Genomic DNA, 26,836 nt, shown 5'->3' on the forward strand with positions numbered 1-26,836 from the left:
TTCTTTGAAAACCTGGAACAGTAGCACGCTGTTCCCGTGGTATTAATGAATAGTTGTGTGAGACGTACAAAAAGGCAGTATGTAAAGTATGTTCTACAGCGTTTTTTGCAGGAGCATCAATAGTATCACAAACAGATACTAATACATCACTATAGCTAGATCCTACAACAAATGTGGTGCATTTGCAAGTGGTATCATCGGAAGAGCACATAGGAGCTAAATATAGATACTGTGGCCATTTCAGAAGAGCAGCTCTTTACACTTCTAACACTTTAAAAACATGTCATTTTTGTTGGCATTTATGCAATTAACACAAGTATCTCAAGCATGTAAGCGACAGATTTAGCTACCTAAACGTGGGATATGGATGCCAGATTTGGGAACACCATCCAAGCCAGACCTTCACTTTCAGTCTGCTGCAGTAACTAAATTCTTCATCTTACCCAAACACATGCCAGCATGGTCTACCAGCGCATCACCTGTAGATGTAGATAGCTCAGTTATTTGTTTTAGCACATAATGCCCTTATTTCATCCCTACAGCTCCTTGCTGCACAAAGCTGTGCCCTGAAAGTCAAGTTAAAAAAAAAAAAAATTGATTTGAATTGCAAAGTATAAAGTTGTGGGGCTGTGCCTGCTTGAAATTGCACACAGGCTGAAATGAGCTTTACAAAATCCAGGCTTTTCAATGCAGTGGGCTGGACACAAGGGATACTTTGTGCCGTTGCCTTTCCAGTCGCATAACGGCTCTCCATGTCTGTCCTGCGGGCACAGCCGCCACTCCTGGGATGAGGTGCTCCTTGAGCTGGTGCAGTTAGAGAAGAGGAAAACCAGACACGATCTTCCTGTTGTCCAGGTCTGGCCCACGGGCCATCACTTAGACTGTTCTGAACTACGGCGCTCAGTTCAAAGGGCTGCTAATTGTATTTTAATGACAATTTAAATGATAGTGCTGATCATTTCAGAAACATTCATATCACTATTTACTAGTAGTCTATGTGGTGCTTTAAGCAGGCAAAGCACTGTAGAAATGTGAAGTAACATTATTAATGTTCTCAGTGGCCTTCAACATATCAAAAGCATCGTCCCGTCTTCATAGGCCCAAACCTGTGCCCTGGCTGCTCACATTTATGATACAGCTGCAGCAGATGTTTTTGCAGCATTCTAGAAATAAGTAAGAGGAGCAGCAATTCAAAATGACTTACATTCATTAACCAAATTGCTACCAATATTAAAAAAATATACCAGCAATTAATATTAACTAAAATTCTTACAACATCCTGCTTCAGAAGATTTTAGCTTAAATACTGGTTTGATCAAACTGAATCTCTGAACAAAGCATGGTCAGGATGTTTAAGTAAGCTTGCCAGAAACACCCGTACTAACAAGCAGCGTGCCTGTTTGTAGCGGGCGTTATTTCTTGCCTTGTCCTTGCAGCTGCGCAGGAGGAGCGGTGGCATGGCGGGGAACCCAGCCGGTCTGCGGAGCACACGGGGCTGGAGCTGCGCTGGTGCCACAGGTCTCAGGGATTTCGGCTTCCAAGGCTGGCAAGTCGGTACCTGCCAGAAGCATTAAATTCCTTTCTGAATGTTTACTTGCATTTTGTACAAGATACCCATAGTCTGTTGAGGAATCCATTCTCCAGAAAAAATATTTAGAGTGCAAGTCACAGTTTTGCCCTTCAGAAATTCAGCCAAAACACATTGAATCTGCTAACCACTGACAACATAGTGGTGGTCAAGATGTTTATACATAAAACACTGTATCAGTGAGAGTAAAGCACAGATCTTGCCCATGTAATAGATATCTAGTACCGAAATGGAAAAGCTGGCCAAGCCCTTTTCTAAAATAAATGCTTTTACAAGAATATAGGTTAACTGTAGTACAGTGGATTTTAACTGCCAAATCTGAGCAATTAGAATTTTGAACAGAGTTTTACTGGTGCAGAAAGAAAAAAAAAAAAAAGAGGCTTGTTTCCTCACTGGAAAATAAAATGCATCTAAATAAATACTAATGCTGATTTTTTTTGGTGAAGATTTATGTGATTAATCCCTTTACAGTCCTAGAGTGTATTAGGTTTCACTAATCTACGCTCAGTTTTATGTTAGATTGCCGGCATAGGACAAGAGTGAGGAGCTTGCTCTGCTCTGCAACCAGGCAGGCAGCAAAGAGGGTGAGATCATCTATGTACACTTTACACCTGAAGCCAGTGATTTTGTGCCTGTAGTTGCATGAGCACCTGTTTGTGTGAGCAAGCCCCTGAAACTGCTTTAAAAGACACATTTCTTTATGCAGATAAGGTGGCTGGTTATAAAACAAGATTTGCACAGGAGAGGAATTTTGCGTGCAATTTTCAAGATGCCTTTTTTGCAGCCATTTGATCGGGGAGTTTTCCTTTCCACATAAATGAACAGTCTCACTTGCTCAGGTAATGCTTTAAGCATGTTATTTGTGTGCCTCTCCTTCTTCTTAAGGCTGTGCAGCAATGGTGTCTTTGGAAATGAAAGTAATGAAAAACTTTTGCACTTTGTTACTGAGTGCCGTTTTTTCGTTTTAGAATGTCGATGGTGTTTGAAACTGAGTAGATCCGAGGGCAAATAATTCCTCCCTTTTCTGTTTCAGGAAACACTTGCCTTAACTGCCAGTATGCTCTTACAAATCTCACAGCTTGGAGAGAATAGCAGACCTGAGCTGATGCCAAATAAGTGCTGGTCTGGTAAGAGATAGCATTTAAACTTATATATTCCCAGATTTTTTAATAAAACATTATTCATTTGGTTTTCGTTCTTTTCAGAAACATCTGAGATATCGGTATCTCATTTTTTTTGCGTGGTTTACACAGATTACTTCCTTGTCTTCATTTATTCTTTTAAAGATACATCACTTGAAATTTATCCTGTGACTTTCTTGCCTTTAATGCCAGGAAAGCATTTAAAATTTAGAGAATGAAATATTTGTGAATAATGGCAACTCTTTTGCAAGAGATGAAAAGAGTTAAAAAAACTGCAGGCTTGTCAATTGATGACAGAAAACCTTACTTCTGCAAGTTGTACAAACATGCAGCCTGGCCTGCGTTCAGTGTCTTGACTGACATAAAACTAGAAACATTAATTAGCATAAATTCATAGTCTAGTTTTTTTTTTTGGGGGGGAAAGGTAAATATTACATAGTTCTCAGTAACGAGAGCATTTTTATTTTCCAGAAGACATCAGTTTTAATTCTCCAGATACTCTCAGTATATAGAGCAACTTTTGATCTCCCCCTACATAATACAGCACGGGAGAGTATCTCTTTAAATTCATTTATAAAATAATTCAGGACTGTGGGTGTCTTTGATCTGTTCCTCTCTGCTAAAGTACAGAAGAGAAGAACATGTCGCTTAGCAACCCTGCTCCGGAATTGGGGGGGGGGAAGCGGGGAGGGATGGATGGTCCAGAGTCACAAAAGGGAAAAGATTAATCCTTGTCAGAAAACTAAACTTCTGACAATGCTTCTCTAAAACAAAGCAAACAAATAAACAAACGGATGTTTGCAGAATTAGGTAATCTCACTTTCTCCTTTTTTTTTTTTTTTTTTTAATCCCACTTCTGGTCTATTAATAGTAATCTTACAACCAAATCAGAAAATCAGGCACGGGATAGGCAATGCAGGCTTAAATAGCTTCAGGACTGGGCTGCAGTCGAAGGGAATCTGAAAGTTTTATTTTTAAACCAGTTAAGCGTATTTTAAATTTAATTATTATTGTCAAGACTATCATAATTAATTTCATACCGCAGTTTTCATCTGAACACTTCAAATAACTTCCGTGTGGAGTCTCATCCTATTTTACAGTTGGACAGCTTAAGTGTCACCAGACTGACTTATTTAGGGTCACTTACCTTATTTTAAATAAAAATCTGCATTTCTCTAAATGGTTACCAGGCTGTGATCAGCTGGTAACTAGGTAACATCTCAGTAACTCTGAAAAAATATCAGTAACAGTGCTGAAGTAGATGAGCAGCACTCTGACAACCTCTACCATTTCTGCAGCTGCAAGATGATAATGTCCCCGCAGAGCAGTGGCAGGAGCAGGTACCGTCTCAAACCACTCCTGCTCTTTCCATTTCTGATTAGTGCTGTCCTAGAGCAGCCCTAATTTAGCTTTTTCTTTTGCATGAGAACTCAAAACATCAAACCCCACAGCCCTGCATAGCTGAGTTATGGAAGAGAAAACTTCTGCAAAAAAAACTGTGTAAGAGGAAGAATGACAGAACTAGCCCACTTCAGGGTTTCACACAGATGAAAAAGATATCATAATTAAATAAAGATAAATTGTTGTGCCTGGTCTTAAATTAATGACCATAAAGGTTATTTAAGATCTTCATTTTTAGGCCACTTCCATGTCCTGATCACCTAAAACTTATTACTGAACATAACACTTAACATATAGTTTAGAGAATCCCTAAATGCTAAGGGTTCATCTTTCTTCCAGAGCTCAGTGCAGGCAATTCTCTCCTCAAAGTCTGTAGTAAAATTGCAGAGTATTAGAGCAAATGCCTACCTCCGTCCAGAGGCAAGAAGCTCATCTAAACTGGCATCTATTGCATATTCCACCAATTACAAACATACTTGAAACTGGACATTATTGAACTCTGAAGTAACGCTTATTTTCATCTAGTAAGGGAAATGGTAAATGATAGCGTGGACCTCATTAAGATCCACAGATTAAGTTTCTTAGAACAGCGTACCAAAGAATACATAAGTAACAAGATAATTTTTTATTACCCATATATAGCAAAGACTGTCTCCAATGAGATCAGTGGGAATTTTACTAGTTACTGCAGGGGTGCCTGGATTTTACCCAGGATCTCAGAGTGTGCTTTTTGTATTGGCAAATGCTTATGTAATGTGATTCTTTGGAGAAATTTAATTAAAGAGAAATGTATAAAGTACTTGGCATTAAGTGGTCTGAGTTTATTAACATACAGTATTTAGAATGAAGCCCAAATTAGAAGCAAATAATGCTAAACGCAACTGTGTGCATTTCAACAAAATTTACTTTATGGAGAAGCTTGTATAGACTTTCTGCATTTTTGTTTTTAACAAGTATGTTCTATATGCTTTCATTTTTTTTGATCCAAAGAAATTTAGAGGCTTTATTTGAAATGTCGCAAGCTGAAGCAAACCCCATTGACTTGACTTTATCGTTGCTCTCAGTTGCACCAGGGTCAACAATTCTTTACTGTAACTTAATACTGAATAAGTATTTTTGCTGACTGCCGAAATTGAGTGGGAGGAGGAGTCCAGCAACAGTAGAACTCTTTCACTTGTGCTTGTGTTTATGGTACCAGTTCATATACTTAGTGGGTTTTATTTTAAGGAAACAGAAATATGTAATATCCATGAGGCGAAGATTATCTTGGTTGGAGATTCTTCTTGTTACAAAAAATTCATGCAATTCCTCTAACAGAGAAGAACATCTCCAGCTTCTCAAACAGGCAGGCAGATTTTGTGAGGCTGATAGTTTAGGGGAGTATGTTTTGGACTACACTGGCTTAAAACCATGTACAATTAACATAGCTTTCTGATTATGGCATTCAAGTTACCAGATCAGGATGATACATGAAAAAAGCATGCAGATAAGGCATCATTTGCCCAAACATGTCATCACAAACTGACTTCCTAAAGGTATGTCTCAAGCTGGAGAATGAAAACACAGATGTGTTATATTTTTCCATTTCAGAGCAGTCATTATAATATCACTGTGATGCAGACTACCTTCATGACTTGTTAATCCCAGTACCGAGAGAGGGAGAGTAACCTAAATTCCTGGAAGCACCATGTTGGAGAACTCTCAGTTTAGCACAAAAAATCTTGGAAATACATTGGCACAGCTAAGTACTGGGGAAAAGATTTTCTTGGGTGTGGGACACCACACTGCGACAGCCTCTGTTCTTAGGGAAGCATTTCTAATCTAAAATGTATCAGACTACTTATTTCTCTTGTAATGCCCTCCTAAATGAAAACAGAATTATTCTGCCTTTTCACGATCCATAGAAAAGTTTGAAGTTAAAAATAAATCTCAGATCCTTCTCAACAGAGGCACAATGGCTGTCTTTTTATCTTTAAGAAAAAAGCATGCTGGTCCTGTTGCCCTCTGCAAAACAGTAGGTCGTTACAGAAAGGCTTTTTGGTATTTGAGGCTCAGTTTCCCCAGTGATCAGTACTTACAGCAATGAGAACTGCAGCAGTTCCAGAGATGCTGGGCATCTTTACTGCTTGGAGTGCTACCACAAAATGTCTGGCTCTAGCACCAGAGACCTGGCTTATAAGTGGACTGAAAAATTCACTGAAATGCTTTGATGTTGCATATCTGCAGAATTTGAAAGTATTAGGAAAGTTTATTTTTAAAAGGAAATTAATAAAAGACATTATAAGGCTATGCAAAATAATGGGTGGTATAAAGGAAGGTCAGGAAATTCTTCTTGTTCTTCTCGCCATGTAAGGAACATGGCCATTCACAGAGGGAGATACAGTATGCAACCCACCCCCCCCCAAATTCAATTTCACAATGTGCCCTCGCTGCCAAGTCTGTCCCCTGACCCAGCCCAGCTGAGCAGGATTGTTGGACAGCCTGCCCCAAACCAGCCCTGCTTGCTGCTGTCGCTCATCGGAGTTCACCACGAGCAGCATCTGCAAGGTGTTGCACCACGGAAAATTTGTGACTGGAAGGAAAGGGGTTTGCAGGAGAGAAAAAAAACAAACCACAATGGTGCAGAGAGGTCCTTGTCCTTGGAAAGCCTGCTGAATGATACCTTTTCCCTTGGATGAAGTCATATTTACATGGGGAATTTACATGTGTCAGTGACTGTGGCAGAATATTTCTGAGGAAGCCCCTTGTTAATATTTTGGCAGCATGGGAGTGTTTTTTTCCCAATTGCAAATGTCACTCCATCTGCCACAAAGCCAATGGTTCCAACAGCCTGGCCTTCCCCGTTAAAGGGACATCGCAGAAGCATCATGTTTGTTGCTGGGATATCGGGAGAGGGAAGCAGCACGCCTGCGTGGCCCGCTGCAGTGGCGTGCTCTGCTGGTGGAGGGTTTGCTGTGAGAACACAAGGCAGCTGAGGAGGTGAATCATCCCTCCTATTTACTAGTAAGTGAACTTCTAATTTAGTTGTATTTAACATCATCTAGCTAAGATTTTGAGAGCTCCACTGGCTTACGTCTGAGTTACATCATAGAACTATGGGTTGGAAGGGACCCTTAGACCCACCTCCCACTCCAAGCAGGACTGGCACCAACAGTGGATCAGGTCTCCTGCGATTTTACCTAGCCAGATCTTGGGTGAGTAGCCTCTGCCAGCATTGCTGTATCCTCCCAGGGAAGCAGTTCTTCCCAACGTCCAGTCGGAACCTCCCAGGCTATTGTCCTTTGCTGTGCCATCCGTCGCTACCAGAAAGAGCTTGGCCCTGTCTTCTTTCCCGCTCCAGTTCAAGCAGTTGCAGCCTGCTAGTAAATCACCCCTTAGCCTCCTCTGCACCAGACTAAAAGCCACAGCCTCCTCCATCACCTGAAGTGTGTGCTCCATGTCCCTGACCATCCCGGTGGTCCTGCTGCCTTCCCTTCCCATTTCTGATCGTCCTTGTGGCCTGGGGGCCCCAAACCCAGACATATTATTCCGGGTCTCTGAGGTGGCAGGGATAACGAGTTCCCTCAACCTGCTGGCCACCCTTCTTTGAAAGTAGGCTAATGTGCAGTTTGCCCCATTTGCAATGAGCACAGCGTTGGCTCACGTTTGACCCGACATCTGCCATAAGCTCCAGGTCCTCTCCAGGAGGGCTGCTGCTCCGCCGGACCGTCCCCAGCCCATCCTGGCACATGGCTGTATTCTGCCTGTCCTGTGGGACTTTTCTATGTCTTGTTCAACGTGATGGGATTTCTGCTGGCCAGATCCCAAGCTCCTGAAGATCCCTCCACAAAAGTTACTATTTGGCATGTCAGCAACTCAACACTCGTTTAGCATCATCTTCAGATTTGTTGTTTCTGTATTCTTACATCATCAGTCAGGTTGTCAGGGAAGATGCTGAAGAGGATGAGCCCTGGAATCATTGGCTTCCCTCCAGCCACCGAAGAGCTGGTGAGATGCTGATGGCTGGCTGCTAGTCTGGAGTCTCTCTGGGTGAGCGTTCTGGCAGTGACATGCAAACTGAAGGAAGAGCTGGATTTCTGTTTGGTACCTTAACTGGTGGCATGTTAAAGTGTTTTAGCAGATGGTAGTGGGCTACATAGTGTGCACGAGTAGCAAAGGCAAAACATTGCTTAAATTTAGAAGAATTCTGTAAATAGGTTTCTAAAAATAATGCTAAACAAGAAATATTTTTTACCATGTACATTTTCTACTTTTTTCAATACCTAGTGTAGCATTTTGGAGTATACCGAAGTTCTTTTGCAATTAAAATAATTCATTTGTCTTTTTTCCTGCGTTGGAGTCAAACCAACCTCTCACCGTTCCCAGGAGCAGGAGGGAGAGTCCTCCATGCCAGGACAGCCAGTGGACCTCTGCAGCATGCCAGTCATCCACATCCCGTTCCTGCTTCAGCTCAGGGCCTGATCTCCTAAACCTCAGGTGCACCTCCCAGTGCTGGGTTACTGGCTTGCCTGGGACAGGTGGATGGCACTACCTGGCTGCAGTTCCCAACACGTTCAAAGTTTAACATCATAATAGATCAATCTCTGCAAAACACTTTGATTTTAGCAAAACATCACATGTCCACAACACATCTTCCTGATTTGTTTTTTGAAATCTGAATCACGAGGGAAAAAATGTGTGCTATTCCATAAACCCAAAAGAGATATCCAATAGAAAAAAACAAGCTCAATTCTAAAATGACTTTCAGTGATGACTTGTAATCTGTGCAGTTTCATCTACTTGATAATGCCCAGCTTAGTGTTAGATCTAAAAAAAGAAAGAAATGAGAAAATCATTCCTTTGATATGCATTAAATTATTCAGTTAGTAAATTAGTGAATCTTATCCTGAGTGTTATTAGCTATTAGCATGTTACACTTCTTGATGTTGCTCATGAAGAATGCATATGAAAATGAGGAAAAGATTTCCCTTTTGAAGTTGCTGCCACTTGAGTTGTTGACATTTCTTTTAATTGGTGGCTGTCCTCTTGAATGCAGTATTCTACTGTCTTTTTATGAGAGATTCTTCATTTTTAATTTGTTCTCTCATTGATGAGATTTTTTTTTTTTTTGAATGGGTAACTCTCAAAATAATTAGCCTTTCAAGGGAACCATGTTCTCCTAAATAGTTATTAATGAGTATCTCCTCTATTCAGTATACTTAGGCCTTTTTCATTAGGAGAATTTCAAGCTCACATCTTGCCTGGTTGAACCGTACCTGGTACTGCTGGAGACGGCCAGCAGGAATCTCACTGCAGATTTCAGGAAGAACAAGACCAGCCCCTAGGGATGAGGAAAGATCATTTGCCTTCACTTTGTCTTAGGAAGATTCTGTTTTCTAGGAGAACCTACAATTGTTTCTTCAGGCTCCGGGGCAGAATGGAGGAGGGAGTGAAAGAGTGAAGGCAAACAAGGTAATTCCATCGGAACAAGGATACTGTCTTCAAAGACTGTATCAGCTTCAGGAGTTGGGCTAAGGAGCCTCAGTTATACTGCCAGCTATACAGTACTGGAAACGTACAGCTCCCTTTTATTTAACGTTAAGTTATGCTACATAAAAATAAACCCACTAAACCCAATAATGATTCTGCATCTGAAATTATTTTCCCACTAAAAAGCCAAGGATCTTCAATAAGAACATACTTTGTTTTAGAAATTATTGCCAGTATTGTACTCACAATTAATGCAGCACTCCAACATGTCATGTGGTGCTGCATTAATCTAATCCCATTCTGGTTCCTGTTTGGCTTCTCTAAACCAGTTCTTGTTCCTTCCCTTACTCTTGTCTTTAACCTTAAAATCTGCCTTGAGCATTGCCGGCTATTCTGCTGAAATGCAGTCTTATACTTGTCTCCTTTTGATTTACTCTTTCAAAACAGACTGGAACATCTTCCTCATCCTTTCTCTGCTTCCCTGTAAGCTCTCCTGCTCTCTCTTCCTGCTTTCTTCGTTCTTGGTCATTTAGGGAGCTTCTACCACAGACACGAATTCTATCATTCCTGGACAGGCTTCTCTTCTTCCAAACCAGAACCTCAGCCCAGGTCTCTGGCATTTCTTCATGAAGGTCAGTATCTTAAAACATGGGGATTTAGAGTCTCTTCCAAGCTTGTCCCATCAGTTTATTTCCCTGTTCCTATGACCAGTATGATCACATTACTTTTTTGTCATTCCCATCCACTGTCTCATCTTCAGCAGAGGTTACGCTATGGATTGGCCTGCACAGAGTGTATCTAAATTCAACAGCTATTTCTCCATGACAAATGGCATTTAAGATACACCCTTTTCTAGCCTAGCTTTAAAACTAAACCTTTGAACCAGGCTCTGATGATCTTGTAGCTCACATCCTTAACATGCCTGCTTTCTGGGCTTGACCAATGCCATTAGAATGAGGAAGTAAAATAATTTTTTCTAATTTATGGCTTTACATCTTTACTAATCTCTTCAGTCTTCTTTTGTTTTCTGTTTCTCTATTCAAATAAGTTACTGTTCTTTGCTTTCCTGATACCCTCCTTGACCCATCTCCCCTAGCCATCTCTTTCACTGGGAAATTACTGACTCGTCCCTCCAACATACAATTCTTCCAAAATTTCCACTGCGGCCAAGAAGTTATTTCACCCACAAGGCTGTCTTCTAATCTTCCTCAAAATGCTGTCAGAAGATCCTTGTTCTCCTGCAGGTGCACAGAGGTGGCAGCAGGGGCTGGGGGTGGCCCATCAGCACAGCCAACGCCACCTGCGCCTTGCTTCCATCTTGCTTGGCCGTTCATCCTTGTCTGGTTCGTCCCCGGCATCTCATCTCTCTGCCCTAAGGTTGCCATTGTCATCTGCATTTATGCACGGCCAATTTCAGTGGCCTTTTAGTCCATATATAAGATTTTTGTGCGTAACAGATAATAATAGCTGGCCATTTTGTTTCTGCTGGCTATTCTGATCCTGCAGTACCCAAAGACTAATGTCTGCACTTCCTTGCAATAAACGGTAGTCATTTTTTAGAGGAAATAGCTCAACAACTACAGCAGGAAAAAAAAGGGTCAGACACATCAACATCACCTTTCAGATTGAAAATCAGTGTGAAAATAATGAAATTAAAAAATACTTAAAATAAAACCCAAGGTGGTCCAACATGAGTTGTAAAAGTTGGTATAAATGGCTGACCAAACAACCATTACAGAGCCATAACTTAAAGGGAGGCCTCACTTCAGAGAAGAGCAATGTTTATAGAGAGGCTAATTTCATTTTATTGAATACTATTAAAATAACCTATTAAAAGTTATAAGTTGTAGTTTAAAATACTGCAGTGCGGCTCATAGAAGAACTAGCATAGACTATGAAGTGGCCTTACAGGGTGATATATTTCTGACATAATATAATATAAGCTATTTCAAGAATCCATTTACAAGTAAGCTGTCTGGGTAGAGCCCTGCCCTCGCTGAAATCAATAGGAGTTTTGCTGGCAACATCAATGAAATGAGGTTTTCTTCTCATTTCTAGCCTGTGCAAGATTCAGTGTTGGGTCAGGCAAACAGTTCTATTGCATGTAAGTACTAGTGAATTTAAATTCAGCATTTGCTTAGGAGAATTACTAAATGGAATTCAAAAAGTGATTTATTAATGGATTTTTTTATTAGTATTATTTTTTGTTAATTCGTCCAAATTTCCTTATTGGCAGAAGCGTCATGTTATTTTGTACAGTAGCATTCCTCTGCTGTACCAGTAAGCTTAAGCTGTCGGCCCTTGGGAGTGAGGGGTGGGTTGCTTCCCTTCCCCATTCCAATGGAAAACTAACAAAAGCAAGCATTTCAGAGTACAAATTCCATTATTACACAGCTTAGGAGCTTTGCAAGCACCTAAATACTGCAAGTGCTATGATAATTTATCTTTGAACTTGTTAGTAACAATGCATAATTAACAAGTAAGCTGTAGGAACATGCAATTGCTGTGTATTTACCTGGTATTTGCCATGCAGTTGGGGCATAATTGCAGAGGTTATACCTGCTCTGTACAATAGGAGTACACGGTGTACAGTGTACTTTATTTTGTGTTGTTTCACATCACTTGGTGCAGTGAAGCAGAGCACAGTGCAACAGTTTAACGAAGTATTTCATTCTGATGTAGGTGGAAGCAAGCCACGGGTAGGAAACTGCATGAATCTGCACAGAGTGCTGTTACTTAAATGATTGCTGTGGTTTCTGGCTGTTCAGGGTGGCAACCTTGCCGTTTGAGCTCTGGCTATTTGTATTTTGGACTGCTGCCCTTTCAATGATGTAAATGGACTTGAGCATGCAGATTCAAAATAAGAAAGGCTAGGGTTTGTTTTGTTTTAGAATAGCAACTTTTTCCTCTCATATATAATACGGTAGGGCTCTGCAATAATTACAGGTAAAAGAAAGCACCGAAAGAATACATCTTCTTAAAAAGTTTTAAAATACTGTATGCCAGCACATCACCATTTCTTTGCCCTAAAGCTCAATTAGTATTGGAATATCAAATGTGTAGTCACATAACGTAGGCACTGGGAAAAAAATACCAGCTAATGGTGAAAAGTGCAAATGTGCTGTATCTGTGAGTTAGTCACATTTTACATGATTCAGCATAAAAAGTAAGTAAAACTAAATTAAAAGATTCTGTTATGTTTGAGGTCCATGTCTAGCAGGAACAGGAATACCATACACATCGCTTGATGCAGGAATTGCTGAGCCATTTCTCTAAAATGGTGGGATCAGCCTTTAAACCGATGCATGTAGTATTACCTGCTCCAAGGAGAAAATACAGAACTTTCTAGAGAGTGGATACAACACTACGCTGGTTAAGTAACTTAGCAGAAGCATGGATTTATTTGTTGTTGCTGAAGATTTAAAATTTAACTACAGCATACAAGAAAACAATCTTAAGAGCTCCCTGTTCTGTTCCAGGTGGAAGAGAAAGTAGGGAGCTTTTCTAAGTGTAAGTTATTATTGTTCAGCTTCATAATAATTTTCTTGTCTTGAGGGACTTGATTTATGAGTATAGCGTTAAAAAAAAATCTTGCTCAGAAAGGCCAGCGGTATGACATGACGGGGCATGCATTGTGCTGTATTAATTTCCAGTTACTATGTTGGCTGTGTACAACTACATCACAAAAAGGAGATGCAAATTAACACGATATAATTATCCTGTTTGAGCATCTCATGGCGATTATACTGTCTGTGTTAAAGCCAGCACACTCACAGCTCAGCTGAGCCGCCTCGGGTCCGCTGGCATGGGGGTGGTGGTGGGGCTCCCTGCAGGAGCTGCCGCGGGGTGTGGGGCTCCCCTGTCCCCACGGCTGGGCTGGCTGCAGCACCCAGGGTGGTGGACAAGGCCAAACTGCTTGTTTGAAAGACGGGTTCAGGGAATTTCGGTGCTTAGCATCAACAACTTACCTCCATAGCCAGCTAAATGAAGCAGACTGAATTATCCCAAGAGTTATTTATGAGTACCAAGAGTTAAAAATTCAGCCCTTCTCAGGTGATGCAGCTTAAGAACATTAATACCATGCACTACGTTTTTTCTGCACTGACAATTTCAGTTTCAGATGAAGTTTGTTTGAGAGCAAAATATAACTTCCTTTTCCAATGTTCATATCTGAAAAAATGATAATTAGTTTATGACTTGCAGTCTTCAGTAATTCTATGCAGATGTGGTTTTTTAACTTGTTCAAGGTTTTCCCATTTTCATAGAGTGGACCCTTTGTAAGGGACCATGGCCAAGACACCCATATGTGTCCCGGTTACAATCACAGACGTCATCATCTGTGAATTTAATGATTTTTTCATTTCCATTTTTCCTACCTAACATGATAAAGTGCCTGGGTGTCAGTTGCAGCAACTGTTTACATTATTTAAAATACAGTAAAGTATTTCCACTGCATACCAACCAGAGCCAAGGTCTGTATTTTCCAGACATCTTCAAGGCAAACATTTAAAGCCAACTGTAAGACTTGGATTTGAAATTCTAACTCTGGTATACGATGGCAATTGGTGTTCGAGTTGACTTTTACCTCCTTTTCAATATCACAGAGTCATGCTAACACTTTTCTTTTTAAGAGGACGCATGGTAGTAAAGTACCCAGATCCCTCTGAACGGTGCAATCATTCTTTTAAACTTTTAGCTGAAAAGATAGTATTTTACAATCTCAGAAGGGCAGTTTCCTCCATCTAGAAAACTGAGAAAGGAAAGCTTTCCACAGACTCCTGCAGGGTCGGGATCAGACTCGTCAACTAGCATTTTGATGCAGTCTTATTTTTCATTAAGATGCAGCAATAACCAGGAGAATCCTGTCTTTATTTCTGGGAATTAAGTAATTTTTAGATGGTGAAATTCTGCACCATTTCAGTCATAATTTGGAACCCAACCACTTTATATGCTGTTGAAAGCCTCATCTCTCACAAGGGACATTTTGTGAGACAAATCGTAATGAACTGGGATGAGACAGAAGCTCTGGTGAGGAGCAGATTCAAGTTGTGAAGTAGGTAAAATAATGTTCTCGTTAGGGCTGAGAAAACTACCTTCTCGTTAGTGTGAAAATTACAGATGCATGTAAACTGCAAGCATCCCGGTGAATGTGCAACCCTAAGTCTTAAATAATTTTTCAATAAAATGTGCTTTCTAGGTGAGCGTTTCGGGTTCAGAAGTGCGATTGTTCTACAGGAGAATGATCAAAATCAGCTCTTTTGATGTTGTGTTCACAGAAACGGACACCACGTGATGCAAGTTCATAAAGAATGAATGGAATTAGGACAAATGTTTGAAGACTTCTTGCAACAAATTGCTCACAAATAATTTATGGCAAGATTTACTTGCAGAGTGATTACAGCACACGTTTTTGATAAAAAAATATTTAAGAAAACCAATCTGCTTGTGGACAAATAATGAAAAGAGGAAGAGGAAAAATTCCTTTAACAAATATGAAACTGCAAATTATTCACTCAGCTCAGCTAGCAACAAATAATTTTTTATGGTAGTAGGAGCTCATGGAGGAGGAGGTAACTGTATGAAGAATGATAGATTCAGTATCTTCTATTGCAATTCTGGAAGGGGTTCCAACATCTAATTTAAAAGCCATTTTCCTCCTTTTATCCAGTAAAGAAAAAATGATAGTCGATGCCTGTGAGCTGTTTTGGGCAGACAAAATCTATTTTGTGTCCATGCAGTCCTGTGGTCGCTGACAAAGGCTAGCTCATAAGGAAGAGCAGGTTTTTATTAGGAAAGATCTCTCTTTCCAGGAAAAAAAACCCAAAATCTGCCTGAGGAAGGATATTGCCATCACAATCCTCTTTGCATCTTCCCATGAGAGAGTAAAGGATTCACCTTTCCAGAAGAAACACGTAATCCGTCTTCAACTTGGTGTATCTTTTCAGTCTCAGAGTTGTGGAGTCTTGTGTGAACTGCATCTCCACCAGCCCACCTTCCAGTCCACAGTAATAAAATGGTCACTGATTTACTTTCCTCTTGGAAGAATACAAAGAACACTTTGGGAATCTCTCGCCTAAGACCACCTTTTGTCTCTTCCCCCCACTCACCGGGAGGAGGTCAGCCACCTCCTGGGCAAGAGGCTCTGGGATGCTGCGCCGGGATTCTGGCAGTTATCTTCTGCTCAGGAGAGAGGGTGACTGTAGCATGTTCTGTTTATGCCTGTGGCATGGTAGATGCGAGTTCAGCATTCAGATCTCCTTAACTCCTTACATGTGTATTCTTGATTCAATATTTAATTCCTAATTTAATTCCTGAGCAGGCACATGCTATCTTTCAAAGCCATAGCAGGTGCAAGAGAGTCCACTTGATCTCTGCTGCTTTACTTCACAAAAAAACCTTAAAATGCTAATGCCATAAGTAAGTATTACAGCACATCTTTGGGTGAATGATATCCAACATTACTGCAGATTTTAGCCACAGTGAAAGATTTTACAAGCTACTTTGAGCTAATGGAAGAACAGTTTTAATTTAAAACACTGATGTGTTTGTTCCCGTAAATGCTGATTGCCGTAATTCTGTTGTACGCTGTTGGCTTGGTTATACTGAGCTGAGTTAGCTTGTTACAACTTATCACTAACCATTGATTATAAATGAATTTTATTATTTCTGTGTTTCTAGAGAGAAAGCTATCAGGACTGATACATTTCTATGTCCACTGAAGGGAACAATGACAAAAAGAGGTGTATTTCTGCAAAAATGTTCTAGGCCACGTTTTCAACAAAGGAAGGATGTGCTGCCAAAGATGACGCTCAGCCCAACAGGATACAAGATGCGAACATCTGCATCCAGTTGAGCTGTGCTGAAACCACCCTTAATTCCTGTCATTTATACCTTTCCTCCCATGCTGCAAATTCACATTAGATTCAAGACTGCTTGCAATGTCCTTGATGGTAATCCCAGTCTGCTGCTGGTGAACGTTCTGTCCCTGTTCTGTGCTTTAGGAGCCCTTTCTACAGGATCTGCCTGCTCCTGGGACAGGAGCTCGGGGCACACAGTAGCTCATACCCTGTAAAGCACTTGTCAGAGGACAGCTAATACGTTGGTGAATGAACTTCAACAACTGCACTACAGAAGCGCATTAATTCTGACTATAATCTGAGTACAGACAGATTTCTTAGGCTGCTTCAGTCTACTAACTGCAGATATGTCCGTAGGTCGGTTGATGCAGGTTAAGAAACCGGCTGCTGCCCTTTGCCTTTACGATCCCATATGCAATTTTGGAAAGTTTGCCTAGAGAGGGTAACAGAATGTTCAGCTGCTGCCCCCCCCCCCCCCCCCCCCCAAGCCTATTGGCTTTTTTGCTTTTGTTTAATTTGCTGCATGTGATTAACTCCACTGCCTTTCTGCCTGGCAGAATCTGTGACTGAAAATATCCTGTGAGTATACGCAGTATGATGTAACACTGGTGGAAAGTAAATAAGACCATAGTCTTCATAATCACTGTTTTTCCAAAGAACTGCTGCTCCCAGCAGACAGGCTATTTTAGGCTGTAAATGGAAATCAGAAAATGAGATTTTCTTTCTCTGCTAGTTTTTCTCCTGGGAATTTTAGTGCTTTCCCCTGTGCACCTGCTTTCAGTGTTGGTGGCAGCATATTGATAATACCGGCCTGTTGGAGGATCGATCAGTAGAGCCTATTCTGAAATACACCAGTGAACGTGGGAACTAATTTCCAGTAGTACCAACATACTAGTTGTTGATATAAAATCGAGTGTTAGGTCAAAACCACATCTAGATAGCCTGATTTACTCCATGATTCAGGTGACAGTTCACTCAAAATTCAGACTTGCAAAGTAAAGGTATTTCCTAGCTACTTGCACATTTTGTTTGAATATTGGTATTGTATTTTCATCTCAATTTTGCAGACTGCCTTTTATCTCCTGTTTGATGGTCTAAGTCCCGTTACAAATGTAGACACTCTTCATATGTAGTCCTGTCGATACCAGTGATGTCTGACCTTGCCTCCAGTTCATAGCACAAACGCTATCATCCATATTATACTTATCATATGGATCTAATGCAAGATCTCTGCACAGTCTTTAAATCTGAGAAGTTCTAATTATCATTCTTAATACTTCATTTATTATGCATTTTTTTTCTGGAAGAAGCTTTGCATTGTTAGGAATTCAAAAGATAAGGTTTTGCTACAGCAACATGCAAATCTCAGAACGAGAACTTGAGAACAAATTACAATCTTTAGCAGTAGCTGCAGTTTTCTGATAACCCAAATGGTGTTGAGAAGGATCTTCTGTGGTAGGAAACACCCTAATTATTTTGTGGCATGGATACTGCTGTGATACTACATCTGTACCCCCCCACATTTGATTGGATACTATCAACAAGCATCCTTTGACTTGCTGAGTAGCCGGTAATTTATTTTAGTCAATTGTGGTACTACTGAGAAGCACTGTCTTTCTGCCTATATAAATAAATAATATATTAAAAAATAACCTTGGAAAAACATTAATCATGGTATTTTTTTCACTGAAGGAGGAGTAGGCTTTTTTGGGAGCAAACCTACTGAGTGAAAGATAACTTAGTCAACAAGGGTCAGCTCTGACATTGAAAGCAGATGCAAGATTGTGAAAAAAACCCATATGGCTTTAAATAAATGAATGAATAGAAAGATGGCTTTGTGTTGTACCCAGACATCACATGTGATAATCCAGACATCAAAAATTGTCATAATCATGATTTTTTGTTCTCCTAGTCTTCCACTTTGCTTTGTCATTTACACCATTCACGTGCTTGACTTTAAGCAGCCTGATGCTGGTTGCTTAGTTTGACCTTAAAAATATAACGCAAATTGCAAACACATTTAGAAAGTTGGAAAACTCTTATCCAGGAGAAATTCTCAGAGCACAAAGAAAGATGTGAAGCAACTGAACTCTTGGATTTACTTTGAAAATGTCCTGTCCTGCTGTGCCTCTCCTTGCACACCGCCAGCTGCGGTGGCCCATGCTAGCATTGCTTCCCCTGTACTTTTTCACGGCAGGCTCTCTTCCCTTTACGGGTTTTTTTCGGGCACCTTCATCCTCATTCCTTTCTACTCCTCTTCCTGAAGCAGCATGAGACCCAGTTGCTACCTGTGGCCCAACTTCTTGCTCTTTTACCAACTGCAGACCTTTTTTATCGTCATTAATAGTAGTTACTTACCTGGGTGTGTTTTACCTCTGTCCTTTAATCCCGCAGTTTTCTATGTAAAGGCCCTCATCCCGAAACTCCCCTCTTGTTGAACCGCTGTGGCTCCTCAAAATTAGAGGAGCAACAGCATTCAGATGATAGAGCTCATCAGAAACACAGCACACAGCATAACATGGTTAGCCATCACCAGATCTACTGTTAATTCTGTAGCCTTTTCCCCAGAGACCCCTTTGGCTTCCCACGTACCGAGCAGCTGGAAGCAGGCAGTGATTTTCTTCCCTTTCCTTGGCACCTCGCACCACAGAGGACATCACAGTTGTGGTCCCAGGGATGTTGAAGGCCCTGTACCTTCTTTTTCCAAGTCGAGTCTCCCATGCTGCGGACCTACCATCTTTGCCTTCCTCACTCGGAGCCCTTTGGCTCCCAGCTCCTCGCCCCTCCCTGTGCCATGCCCCAGGAGGAGCCTGGCCAGCGGAGATGGGACTACTCCAGTGTTTGCTACAGGACTGCTGATGCTCAGCCACATCCCACGTTCTACTTACCTTGTTGATGAGATACTAAGCAAATAGGCACACCCGCTGGCGTCTCAAAAAGAGTGCTTTAACTTAATATTTGGAAGGTTAGTTATCATGGAAATTGAATACATGCAATATTCACATAATGTACGTAGGTGGGCTTTCCCCCCCCCCCCCCCCCAAGGGGTCATTTAAGTCCTGAAAACCAAAGCACATGACTCCATAGGTAGATCAAATTGCTTCTAAAGAAACACGATCTTTTTTCTCCAAGTCTTAAAAATCCATCAGAGGAAAGAGGAGGAGTGGGGAATAACATCCCTGCTCTTGTCAATTCTGTTAAAATTCCTACTGAAATAAAGGGATAGCAGAAGAAAGTGTAACGAAGAAAAAGAGGAAAGAATCCCTTTGCTAGAAAAAATGAGCAGTTTAATTGACCCAAAAGGCTTATTCTTACTCGTGAAAAGTATATAAGAAAAAGTCAAAGCAGAATTTGAGAGACAGATCTATGAGAAGCTACCACATTCAAGAATGACAAGTTTCATATAAACACCAAATATAAAAGAGCATCTCTGATAGAAAAGTGCAGTCAACAGGTTGGAGCTCTGCAAAATCAAGCAGTGGCCTTTTGTGGCAACTGTTGCAGTCGATACTACAGAAGATACTGTATTTCCTAAAGGGATTTCCAAGTGGAAGTGGTGCAGGGTTTTTTTATAGATTCACAGAACACATTCACCTTCAAGTTTACTGCATTCTTCGCCAATATAAAACCACTTTTAAGTACAGATGTTTCTCCCAAACTTAGCAGACAATGATTTGCAATGGAAAGAGGAAATTAAATAGCTTGATAGATTGCTATTCCTTCCTCTATCTGGTCAGCAAATTTAATTTTTACTTACATTATATAGGCATGAGCAAGGAATTAATTCATATTCAGCGAAATAAGCCCGTACCTTACATGAAACTGAAGCTCAGCTGAGCACATCTTAAAGGAGTGTGATGTGTAGGAGGACACAGGCTCGGCAGACCTTAGAAACCAACACATCAGGTTGAGCACCCTAAAACTGTGTCATCCAAACTCCACTAACTGGCTGGGAGCAGTTAGGCTGCTGTTCAGTGCTTCTCTTGCATGTTCTTGTGGCGCTGCTGACAGCAGCGTGATTACAAGCCCGTGAGCTTTGAGTGCCACACGGCTATTAGCCAGCAGCATCCTGACATACTGGAAAAGCTGAAAGCCTGCTCTTGTAATAACCACTGAAACTTATCAAAGTGAACAGTTTAATTGATCCAATTAAAGAGAGGCCATTGCATGTCCAGGCTTTTATTTACAGCATTCTTCAGGTGTTTTACTTTGCTGAAGATCCTATGGGCTATTACGGAGGACATGTATCAGGATATGTATCAGAAAAACATGTTTTCTTAGAATAGAAATCAAGACCAGGAGGCAGAAAAACCTCACTACTTAAATAGGGCTCAAATACAAATGACAAGTGTGGGCTAATCCATCTGTCAGTCTTCTCCTACTACAGTTGTTCTGGGTGAGCAAGGAATATGATGTTTTTACTGATGATGCTTACTACATATTGCCCCGTACAAGAGGGTCCCATTGTGCCAGGTGCTGAGCAGGCACAAACGAATTGGTAACCCTTGTCCTGAACATCTTCGCTAAATAATGTACCTTCATCTCCTGCTTTCTCAGCCTTCAACTAGAAGTTGGTTTTTACCACTAACCTATGAGGTAGTAAAAGGGCTCTGAAGCAAGCTGTATCTTTGGTTTTAAATAATTAACTATATTGACTTGGATACTCTGAGAGCCTCCACTAATCTCAGCCTTCCCAGCAGTTTTCAGATAAAATAAATAAATAAAAAAATTTATATACACTAGTCTAGCTCACTGTCAGTTTTATGAATGAACTCCTCTGCCACATTCACCACTTGGGACCAGACCTGCTGCTGGTCTGTCGTGGTAGGTTTGCGCTCAAGGCAACGGCAAGACAGCCATTTATTTCAGCTGAGAATCTGATGCGTGGCTGTTTTGAGATAGAGTGAAACTTGTCCTCCGTAATTACTTTATAATCAGTGAAGAGTGCTTTCTAGAGCAGCTTGGTGTAATACAAAATCATGCTTTAAATATTCTGGACTTGTGTTGTGTGCCAGCAAGGAAGGACAGTGACCTGGAGAGTGCAGGATGTTCACTTGAGAGTCCACAAAAATACTATGGCCGTGATAGAACAGACAGAAATAGTTTAACCAGGCCTGAAGTTGCTAGCAGGGGACCAAGGAAATCAATAAAGCAAACGGGAGAGCTAGACAGTTTATGATGTCTTATCTCCTCTATATTGCCACATGGACTTTTCTTTATTAGGAAAATAAATGTACTTGAATGAAATATCAACCTGTGGTTGATATTTCCATGCAACTTCCATGTTGCAGAAAGAAGGTGAATGTATTATTTATCGGGATCCTTTAGGTATTTTCCTTTTGCCCACGCACCGTGTGCAGAAATGCAGGGGGCAGTCCCTTGACAGACGTGAAGTTGCCTGTGCCAAGGCAGCGAGCAGGACAGCAGACCAGACACCTGTGGTGCCTCCTAGCACTGAGACACATATCCCAGCACCTCCCTCACCCAGTTTAGAAAAATCACTATTTTACACACTGGTTTTCCATGGGAAGATCACAGAGTGCTGGATGCGAGATCATCGGTACAGACCATGGGGTACCACTATGAGTTTGGGTAGTGCAAGAACCCAGGGCTGGAAGGGAGACGGCGGTTACAGAGCTGAGGCCCCAACGCCTGCATGCCGCTGGGCAGTAGCTGTCTCGGGCAAAACGGTATGGAGGATACCTGCTGGCACGCCACAGGCACGGCAGCACCCTAGCCTGCAGTAAAAGACGAAGCACATACCTATGATGTGCACCAAGAAGAGAGTGAGAAGAAGGCATCGATACCATCAGTCCCTGGTGTTTGCATCCTGGTGCAAATTTGTTTGGTGAAAACGAACCGCACCCCTACTGCGCAGGAGAACAAGGATACCAGCCCTCAGTAGTCTCTGCTGCCTCGACCGAGGGAGGAGTTTCCATCTGAACCTGAACTTGTGAGCAATCTCACCTTAAGAACACCAGCCAGGACCACCAGCCAGGCACACACCACCCCCACCCCCCAGGATTTTAATGCTACTTAGCAAATCTCACTTATATCCTCTGGCTGCAACCAATTTTCAGTGGTTGAGAGGATGGGGAAAAAAATAACAACCCAAACCTCCACAAGTTAGATGACACACTAATGGGAATTTTTTCTTATTCCCATAGATAACCAGCAGAAACCTAGGACTCATACACTATAAATCTAGCAGGGGGGGAAAACAGCTTATCTTTTCAACTACAGCAGCTCACCAAATCCCTGAGGGCTCACAACAAAAAGCCATTTTCTGCCTTCAGGAATTTCTACTTAGTTGTACAGTCCTTCCATGAGCTTCTCAGACCACCTCTGCAATCACAGGCCTCTCCAGAATTTTGCTCCTCGCATTACTGTTAACCATCTTCTAATTTCCAGTCTGCATTTATTCATGACTAATTGATACCCATTTGATCCCAGGCTAATCTTAACCTTTAACTCCTGCAGTTCTTCCTGCTTGATATTTACCCCAAGGGTATTTATAAATAGTTGTCTTCTGTCATGTTTAGTTTGGTGGGGCTAAAAAAGATAAACTGACCAGCCATGGAAGGCCTTCCTGCACAAGAATGAATGTGTCCCTTTATCCGGTAGATGAGCCCAAAATCGGTCCTCAGTTTGCAAAACCGGTGTTCTTGGTTATATGTAAAAGTTGCATATTTTTTCTTTGCAATTGAAGTTATCGGGTACTAGGCTATGATTCCCAGTGATCTGCTGAATCGAGATACCACTCGTCACTGCATTCCCAGTTATGGTCTTGCTCTGCCGTGCTGCTCTCGTTTCTGATGGCTCTGCTGGCCATGCCCAGCAAGCCAGGAGGGTCTGTGGCAGGGACCTTCAGAAGCATGGGCAAAGCAGCCCCATCACCCGCTGCACGGGCTCTCCTGGTCCGCTGAGCACCAGGATCACAGCGCCCATGTGCACAGGAGAGGAAGATGCTGGGTTCAACAGTGCTGGCATTGCATTTGACAGACCTGGTAACACTTGGAGCACAAGGTGGTTTTTTTTTCACACCAAGATCCCTCGGGCTGGTCAGAGATCAGCTGGCAGCCTCAAAAACACAGAAACCAGGTTTGAAACGACCAGGGATTTCCAGCACAGGAGCAAAGCAAGCACTGCTGGCAGTAGCATGTTTGCAGAAAGTGCCTTGTTTGTAAGGTTGGTTCAGCCTTATCTGAACATGAGGTGTGCACTGTGTAAGTGTCCCCTCAAAGCAAAGGATTATTGTCACTCCCTCTGCAAAACTGCCTCTGCTGCTTTGCTACAAGTTTATTGCTTTAAAACAAACAAACAAAAAAACACAACCAAAAAACACAACCAAAAAACCCACCAGCTTATCCTAGCAGAATTCAACTAGCAAGGAGCACAGCCTTTGGGAGAACTTCCTTCAGTTTTGGTTAAATTCTCAGTGGTGTTTGCCGCACGCCCTTTGCGCTGTCCCTTCCCTGTGCAAGCTGTTACCTTCACCCCATGCCGTGCCGTCCCTTCCCACCCTGTTGCTGTTGCTTCTTTCGGGGATACCCAGCTGCCTTTCCTGGAGACTTTGCTATGGATTGCTTTGTATTCCGAAGTGTTTGGAGCTCTGCTGAGCAGGACGCAGCCTCTGCAGCATCCCAAGGTGGTTCCCTCCTCCCAGCCCTCCCCCTCCCCACAGTCTCAGACACGTACCATGCCAGGCTGGTGATGGCAGTGGACCTGGGACATCTGGAAAGGCAGGAGGTTTTAAGGCTGATGCATTAAGTTCCATAACAGTCCCCAGGTAGGGGCTGAAGAACATCATCTACCACCCATATATTTGTGTCCATTGTGTCTACTCCCCACAAATATTCCGGAAAAATAAGTTGAACAGCATAAATATTTGCTAAGAGAGCAACCAAAACAATTATTCCTGCATGTTTGTGGAGTGGCAGAGTCACTGCCACCACGGGCATGAAGGCACAGCCCTCGGACAGGCAGCAATGGCCTTGCTGCTCATCCATCCCCGCGATGCCTGCCTAGGGAGCGCTGCCAAAAGGCAAAACCAGTGCTGTGTACATGTTCAGCAAATAACTTCAAATAACACAGGGAAAGGCTGCCCCTGCACCAAAATGCATTTGCTTTGGTGAGCAGAACTTCATGGTCTGGGGGAAATATTTCTGCAAAACACCCACCTGCCCAGATCTGTAAGACGCGCAGCAGAGCAGTGCTTTGCTTCCATGTTCATCCTTCTGGCATTCTACAATACAATTCCAAAGGCTGGATGCTGATGAAGTGCCCAAACCTGGTGTTTTGCACCAATAATGAATTATGAGGTTAAAAATGTTCCTGAAAAGCTAAAGGTCACATTTTTTTTTAAGTTAATGCCTATCGAGTTATTTTTCTTCTAAACACGCAAAGTTGCAAAATTCAACATAAATATACTCCTCCAAAAGAAGTGAGCACTCCACCGTAAGGAAAACCAAACACTGAACTCTTTTAAGAAATGGCAACAAAACTACTCAGAAACTCTTGACGTATCTTTAAAGGAAATTCCCTGTAACACAGTTACAGAATGGTTTTTTAGATCACCATGCTGAAACCAGTAGTATTGAAAAATGTTTCTAGCCCTCCCTTAAAAAATGGAGAAGGAATCATTTTACTCTCTGTAAGACAGGGATTTAGTAAATGTAAAATTGCTGATGTTAAACTTTGCAAAACCTACCTTAGGTAGCTGAGGTTACACTGGATCACGCCGCCTTAATTAAACTCATTTTCAAAGTGAAAGGCAGCATTGGAAATTTCACTCCTGAGAAAATATTTTCTATTTTCATTATGATCAACAGCTGGGAGTCAACTCAGCGGTCAGAGGTTATAAACTGCCTTTTAGGAGAGCATCTCCCAGCAAACAGCATCTGGATGCAGGAGGAGGCAGTCCCACATACGTGGCTGATTTACTGTTACGGCGGTGGCCTGGCTCCTGGGGCGAGAGAGGAAATTGATCTCCCCGCTAATAAAAAGGGAAAAGGCGGCATTTGCAGAATGAGTCGGCACTTCCCAGGTATGAGCGGAGCTGCAGGCTCTGAAACACTGCTTTGCTAAATGAATAATAAAAGAAAAAAAGTGGAAAACACAGTATTATTTCTTTGCCTTCACCTAATAAAGCCTCTTTTGAACTGCACTTCAAAATTAAGGGCTGTCAAATGCTGTGACCGAGGCGGCTGGTGGTGGCTCATGGCTACCTGCTGGCACGGGCAAGGCTGCAGCAACACATCCTGCGCCCGACCGAGCAGCACCAGGTCGGACTGATGATGTGCACATGGCTACTGTGGTTAGTCCAGGTGACTCTGGTTGCGCTGCTGGCCTTAGCCTTCAGGAAAGCCCCCCGGTCTCATGACACAGCCCCCCAGCCGTGCTGCAGCAGAGGGCACAGCGCTGCCCCAGGCATCCCGGTGGTGACATCAGCCTGACCTGCTCTGGGCAGCTCCTGGTGTCCACCACAGCCACGTCTCAGCCCGTCCGGCAGCAACACAGCAACACCCACTGGCAGCAGGACGGACCCCCGTTGCCCTCAGCAGCCGGGAGCAGCTGGCTGGGGCTGGGAACGGTGCGCAGATGTTGCTGATGGTATCAACCACCCTCCCTTCCCACTGCGGCCGCGGGGACCTTGTGCTTCCCGCAGGTTAGGGCCACGTGCAGAAGGGGCAGAAAGCAGGGGATGCCATCAAGGAGCAGGACAGGCCGGCAGGGGACTCCTCCCCATCATTCCCCAGCCACGTCCCTGCTGCCGCGCAGAAGAAATCTCTGCCTCCCCAAACCGACGAGCGTGAAGCACGGAGAAAGCTACTTGCCCTCTCCGGGTCAGCAGGCAGCACTGCTTCCTGGGCCCTCCGTCGTTACTGCAAATTATTTCCCTTTAAGCACCACCGAGATTCCTTATTTCTTTGGCAGCTACACCCTCTGGTCAGCGGCTCCTGGCCTTGGCACCCGCAGGCGCCCAGGACCCCTCTCCCCTTTCGCCTCCCCAGGGTGTCGCTGGCTGGGCAGTTCGCTGGAGCCTTAGTGGGAAAGTCGATTCTGAAGAACAACACATACCACAGCAGAGCTACTGCCTCTCCTGGGCTCATTCTCCTTAGAGGAATTCCCACCCCACCCCCCCCATATGTGGAGAATAATTAAAAAAAGAAGTCCTACCAGGGTAATAGGTACCACTGCGAAACACTGACAGCTGTAAGCAGGCGCCACGGCACAGCCAGCTTGCCTCTGACCGCTCGCCCTAAGCTCCCCGGCTGGGGTCCTGCTGCTCTCGCACCCCACAGAATGTGGAGGAAGGGGTGGACCGCTGGTAGCGGAGAGACGCTTCTCTGTGGGACCCCCTTGGACGAGAGCTGAGA

The 26,836-nt window shown here is 42.7% G+C and overlaps 1 long non-coding RNA gene across 7 annotated transcripts in view; it reads left to right on the plus strand.

The window, feature by feature from the left end:
* Nucleotides 1-23,788, plus strand: part of LOC308063378 — a 30,492-nt gene extending 6,704 nt beyond the window's left edge. For 2 of the 7 annotated variants that reach the window (XR_013927940.1, XR_013927946.1), the window contains exon 2: nt 1,437-23,788. This is a non-coding gene — a long non-coding RNA (uncharacterized lncRNA). The remainder of the gene's footprint in view (nt 1-1,436) is intronic. The other 5 variants (XR_013927941.1, XR_013927942.1, XR_013927943.1 and 2 more) reach the window with 5 other exon arrangements.
* The last annotated feature ends 3,048 nt before the right edge of the window (nt 23,789-26,836 follow it).

Source organism: Falco punctatus, assembly GCF_963210335.1.
Source record: "Falco punctatus genome assembly, chromosome: 4".
Taxonomy (NCBI): domain Eukaryota; kingdom Metazoa; phylum Chordata; class Aves; order Falconiformes; family Falconidae; genus Falco; species Falco punctatus.